Here is a 6,039-nt window from a genome sequence, read left to right as displayed (position 1 = left end):
AGATCAGGATGCTGTGGAGGACCACAGCTAAGGTGACCCCAAGTGACCTGGCTCCCTCCCCTGCAGACAGCCCGAGCACCACGGGAGCAAGGTGGCCCCATGATCCCTGCCACTCCTGTACTGCAGGACCCCAGAGAGGAAGTGTTTTGCCACCAGGTCCTGCACTTGCAGCCGTGACATCAAGGGACTAGGTCTGAGGAACACAGGGTGCCTTGGAGAGTGGTGTAGGGGCTGGGGGGGGGGGTGGGCAGCTCAGGCCCCCAGAGCCTCCCTCCCTGCTCAGGTTGAGGTGGCTTTGTGGGGGCTCAGCCTCCCCCTGGGCTTTTGAGGGACAGCAGGTGTGGCCCTGTTCAGTGCATCTGGCAGGCACAGGTGGGCAGCCTGCAGTGCTCCCAGGAGGGGCTCCTGGGAGCTCACGTCTCCTCTCCTGGGACCAGAGGAAGCCCAGGCCTGAGGTGCAGCTGGGGCCACACTCCCCAGACCAGGAGCGTGAGACTGTCACCACATGTCCCTATCCTGTGAGGAGAGGCGCTGAGAGCAGAGGTCTTGCTTTACCAGGGCAGGAGCACCTGAGGGCCCTGCCCCACTGCCGGTGCATGGCCCAGATGGACCTCAGGCTGGGGCAGGACTGTCCTTGAAGCTGTAGGTGGGCAGGGGACAGCTGGGGGGCAGCAGGAGGCTGGGATGCTGTGGAGAGTTACACTTTAGACACTGGTGCGGGGAGGGCTCGCTGCCCGAGTGCTGGCTGCTGGACCTCATGTCCCTGTGAGAAGCGCTGTCTGGCGGGCCCTGCCTGCTTGCCATGGGCCCCTGGCTATGGTACCCACTGGGGACAGCCTAGGAGGAGGGCCACTCCCAAGACCACCCCTCCTGCCTCGGAGCCCTCAGCTGTCCAGACCGTGGTGACAGATGTGCGACAAAAGCAGCAAGCGAGGGAGGGAGCAACTGCACTGGCAGAGCTGGGTGCTACCCTCCTGTCCCCGTGGGGTGGGGGGCCAAGAAGAAAGGGTCACAGGAGCCGCCGAGGACGGTCTGAGTGGGCAGTGCCCACATTCAGGCTTCCAGGAGGAGCGGCCCAAGTTCCGGAGGCACAGTGGGGTGGGAGATACTTGGAGGGCCCGGGGTTCTGGGTGTGCGGCGCAGGCCCCATGGCCTGTCTGGGGGCTGCAGCCTCGCTCATGGACTCCCTCCCCCAGCTGTTGGAGCGTGACAGGTTTTGCTTCATGATCATCTTTCAGCAGCTCAAAGGCAGCTTTCCAGAGAGACCAAGCAATGCGAGTCCCCGGATCCACGATGCACTGTTTGTGGACGCCACTGCCAGCGAGGGCCCTATTGACAAGGGCTGGTCCTGGGGTCTGGTTGGAGGTGCACAAGGGCCGGGGTCAGAGGGGGTGGGGTGGGGTCAGGCTGTGACACTGACCTGGGGCATGTGGGGGGGCAGACAGGGTCCCCACTCTCTGCAGGGTCAGCAGCAGCCTGATGGACAGAAAAGTGGTCCCCAGGAGTGGCTGGCAGCTCTGGGCAGCACAGGGCAGAGTGGCCACCTCCTGAGCCAGATATCTTTCTGTGACTGGCAGTGCCTTTCCTCCGACTCGTGGGAATACTCATCAGGTGTCATTCCTGGTGTTAGGTCCTCAGGGAGGCTCCCAGTGCAAGACTCAGCTCAGGATGGGCCCTTGTAGACTCTGGGAAGTGGGGTGTTGGTCTCGGTTTAGCTCTGACACCTGCTGGGTCTCTGCAAGCTCCTGGGTCCTGGGCCAGATCCTCAGTCTGGAGAAGCTGGGATCCAGGGATGGCCTTGCTTCTCAGACCTGGGGGTGCTCCGGGCACCAGATTTGTGGGGCAGGGAGACCGTGGCCCCTCGTCAAGGTGGTCCTGCCTGTATCCACCCCCAGCTCCCCAAAGCCCCTGCCTGGGGCACTCAACTTCAAGGCAGAGTGCTTTGGCAGCTGCTCCGGTCTCCCTGGCAAGTCCCTTTGATCTGCTGGGAGTCTGGGCACGGCTGCTTTGGCAGGCCAGCAGCAGGCAGGCTGCTCAGAGCCCAGCCGGGCTGCCCATGTGGCTGTGCCCTTGGTCCCGGTATCTCTGGTCTGAGCCCCTGAACACAGCAGCTGACCCCAGACACTGGGCTCTGGTGCGGCCTCCCTGGGGCTGTTTTCCTGCTGCTGGCCTCTAAAGACGGCAGGCTGGACTCAGGCGCTCATGCAGGCCTGACGTGTTGGGACACAACGCTCCCCATGCTGGCTGGGCAAGGAGACCACGTGCAGGCAGCCTCCAGCCTGGACTTGGAGCTTGTTGCTTCCTGCTGGGTGCTGTCTGCTTTCCTGCACCTTCCTCTTCTGGCCTGCTGCCAGCTTCTGGTCCTTTCCTTCTGTGATCGCACAGCCTGACTGAGCTTCCTAAAACCTGTGTTGGTCGATGGCCCTCGAGGCCTCTGCTGCAGAGTGAGGGTGCATTAAGCCAGTCCTGCCCAGCGCTGCCCAGGCTCCAGCTGCCCTGGGAACTGTGCCCGGCTAGGGAGGCCGGTGCTGTTCCCAGCTCCAGAAGTGTGCGGCGGAGGGCTTGACACCCCGGCTTTGCCTTCCTCACTTCCAGGCAGTGCACGGCGCTGTCAGTAGCCTGGACTCAGGGCTGGCTTTGTCCCCAAAGCAGTTTCCAGGGTGAGGCCAACTGATCCCTTCCTTGGCGATGCTCTGAACCCAGGGTCTGCCTCTGGAGGGAGCTGGCCGAGAGGCACTGATGCCGAGATCCCACTGTGGTAAGCAGGGTCCAGCGCACGGCCCAGGGAGAGTCTGGGTTCCGCCTGTCACTTTGAGGAAGAAACCAGTTAGCATCTAAAGCGTACTCCATCTGGCTCACTGGGAGTGGCGCTCCTGCTCAGCTTGGCAGGTCAGTCGGCTCAGGTCCTCCTGTCCCCGTGCCCATCAGGGGTTCCTTGCCTCTGCCCTGGGCTGGGCACCAGTAACACCTGAGTCTGCGTATTTCGTTGTGGCACCCAGTTAGTGTCACCTCATCGCCCTGTGTGTCCACAGACTGACCTGTCTCACCCAGTGTTTTCTGAGGTCCTGCAGGTTCGAACCCTGGGCTTACCTGTGGGCCAAGATGGTGAAATGGATGATGGACAGCGATCTGGAAGAGGCCACCCTGTCCAGAGCCCAAAAGTTGCTGCTCCTCGCAGGGTGCTGTGGGAGCAAGCCCGTGACTCCCAGGGTCTTCCCCAGGGAATAAGCTGAGTGGGACACAGCCCAGAGCCAGGCAAGGACACCCTGGGCAGTCAGCTTTGAAGGAGCAGGGGACAGGAGAGAGCGCTGGTCCTGCCTGTGGCCAGCGGCCAGGGGCCGGGCAGGGAGGTGGCTGTGGCCTTGGTGGCCCTGTGACACTGGCTGGTGAGGCCTCTCGGGGCAGAGCGTTCTCCTCGGGACCAGGAGCAGGCCTCGCAGTGCGGGCCTGAGGACCGTGACCCCCGACCCCCAGTGAGTCTCCCTTGTTCCCAGAGGGAGGCGGGGTCTGCGTGTCTCTCTGTGAGCAGCACTGTCCTGGTGGCTGGGTGGGATGTGAGTGGGCAGGGAGGCTGCCGGGTCCCCGGGGGAGGCGGGGAGGCTCTCAGCCTGGCCTGTGGCCCGGTGCCGGTGCCGCTCACAGGTGGCCTCGCGACCCAGAACGGGGTGGAGGAGGAGCTGGGCTGGGCAGACACAGCTGAGGAGTTCAGCGGGAGAGGAGGGGAGGCTGCTGACCATGTCTGAGACTGTGGCCCGCCCCAGGGGTTGGTTCTGTGGCCAAGGCCAGCTGCATGTCCCAGCCCCAGGCAGCTCAGGTGGGCAGGATCAGCTGTGATCGGGGAGGAGCCAGGACAGGAGGTGGAGGGGCCTCCCTAGAGGGGCTGGCGGCACTGATGGGCTGGCCTGACCCCGGGCTCCTGCCCTCCCACGGCACCCCAGCAAAGGTGTCTTCAGAGAGGGCTCAGGCAGGCCAGCTGCACCCTGAGGTGGGGGCTGGAGCCTTAGGGGCAGGAACAGCAGGGGATGCTGGTCTCCTAATGTCTGTGTGCCCAGGCTCTGGGCTTCATTTCAGGAAACTCGTGGCTCACAGGCAGACAGAAGGTATCCTCAGACGTAGCCTGTTCCATGAATAGCCATGCAATCTTATTTACTTACTTATATATGTATTTATTGATACATTTTAGGTATACAGTACATCCACATTTATCATTGGGTGCTTGTACCTGTACATGATGGATTTTGGTTCTTATTTTTTCCCCATTCCCTGTCCTCCCTTCACCCCACTACCTTTCCCTATTTAGAAAGACTTTGCTTCCATTTTTTCCTTTTCTCATAGTTTTTCCTTTCCCTTCTTCCCTTTCCCCTTCCCCTCCCACTACCCCTACCCCTTTGGACCTTTTCCTATTTCAAATTATCAATTATTCATTTTAATCATTTTCATCCTTATTTACACTTTCAGTTTCTCGCACTAGAGATACTATTCGGTATTTACACATGTGTGTCCTATTTATTTCACTCAAGAGTATTAGCCATATAGTCTTAAAAAAAAGAAGAAGAAAAAGTTGGAGGACTCACATTTCCCAATTTCAGAACTCACCGCAAACCTATAGTAATCAAAACAGTGTGGTACTGGCATGGAGTCAGGCATAGAGATCAATGGAATGGAGATTGTAGACACAGAACCCGTATATCTGTGGTCAGTTGCCATCCACAAGGGTTCCAAGACCGTCGAGCGGGACAGAGTAGTGCTGGGAGGACTAAAGCCAGCCCCCACCTCATAACACGGGTCAACTCAAATGGACCAGAAGCCTCTAAGAGCTCAAGCCTTGAAACTCTGGGGAAATCTTCACGACTCTGGAGTCAGCAAAGGATCCTTGGCCATGACCCGGAAAGTCTGGGCAACAAAGGGAAAAAGGTAGAGAAGATGAACTTCATCAAGTTAAAATCTGGGGCAAGACATACTACTAGGAGAGTGGAAAGGGCCCGTAGGACGGGAGAAGAGTTTTACAACTCGCCTCTGATGGAAGTCTAGTTTTCAGGATATGTAAAGAATGTTCACGACTCAACAGGAAAGAAACAAGGCCAACTTTAGAAAGGACAGAGGATTTAAATAGACATTTTCCCCAAAGATGTTCTATGAATGGCTTTACAGTGATTCTTTTCGTTGTGTGAATTTGGCTCAATAAAACCAGGCCCGCAGTGCTGTGGTTGGGTGTGAACTGGCAACTGCCTGGCGTGGAGCCCTGGTGACAGCCGTGTCCCTGCAGAGTGGGCGCGACACAGTCCTGGGAGGGTCCGGGCCAGGAGGCGGCGACTTCCCTGTCCCTAGAAGCTGTGGCACAAGCTGCTCTTGGGGACTCAGGCATGGAGCCCTGGGCCTGACCTACGGTGCCCTGAGAGGTTGGCAGAGCAGAAAGTCTTCCTAGAGCAGACCCCGAGGAGCACAGTGGTGCTTCTGGGCCTAGGCTGGAAGTGAAGGTGCTGACCACCGGGGCAGGCTGGGCCAGAATTAGCCGCAGGCTCCACCCCACCGCAGGTCAGTGGGACAGACCCCAGCATGGCTCCTGCCTCCTGGTCAGTCAGCTCTCTTTGTAAACCCCATGCCATGGGGCTGGCTTCTGTGCCAGTGGGGCGGTGGACCCTCCGGGCGGCAGAGGGGAGACACCATCCCATGGCGAGCACCCTCACCTTGATCTCAGCGGCTAAGCAGGACCTGCCGCAAGTTGCTCACTTGGAGGCAAAGGGGCAGGGAGCACCGAGCTCAGGCACAGGCTCCAGGGGAGGGTGGGCTGTGCTTGGCTTCTGAGCCGCTGAAGTAAAACCACACTCCCATAACCAGCAAGAGCAGCGTCCTCCCAGAGTCAGGTTGCTGTGGAGGCTTAGCTGTGGCTTGAAAGCTGTGTCCCCTTCAGAACTTGATCCTCATTGCAGTAGTGTTGGAGCTGGGGCTCAGTGCTGCTCTGAGAAGGGCTGTGGGAGTGGCTTTGTCCCCCCTTTGTGCCTTGTGAGGACACGGAGCTGTCCCCTCTGGAGGACGCAG

This window comes from Heterocephalus glaber, unplaced genomic scaffold (genome assembly GCF_053883595.1).
Source record: "Heterocephalus glaber isolate CG9 unplaced genomic scaffold, H.glaber_assembly_v1.0 deba00001004, whole genome shotgun sequence".
In the NCBI taxonomy this organism is placed as follows: domain Eukaryota; kingdom Metazoa; phylum Chordata; class Mammalia; order Rodentia; family Bathyergidae; genus Heterocephalus; species Heterocephalus glaber.
Note: the sequence above shows the minus strand (reverse complement) of the source record.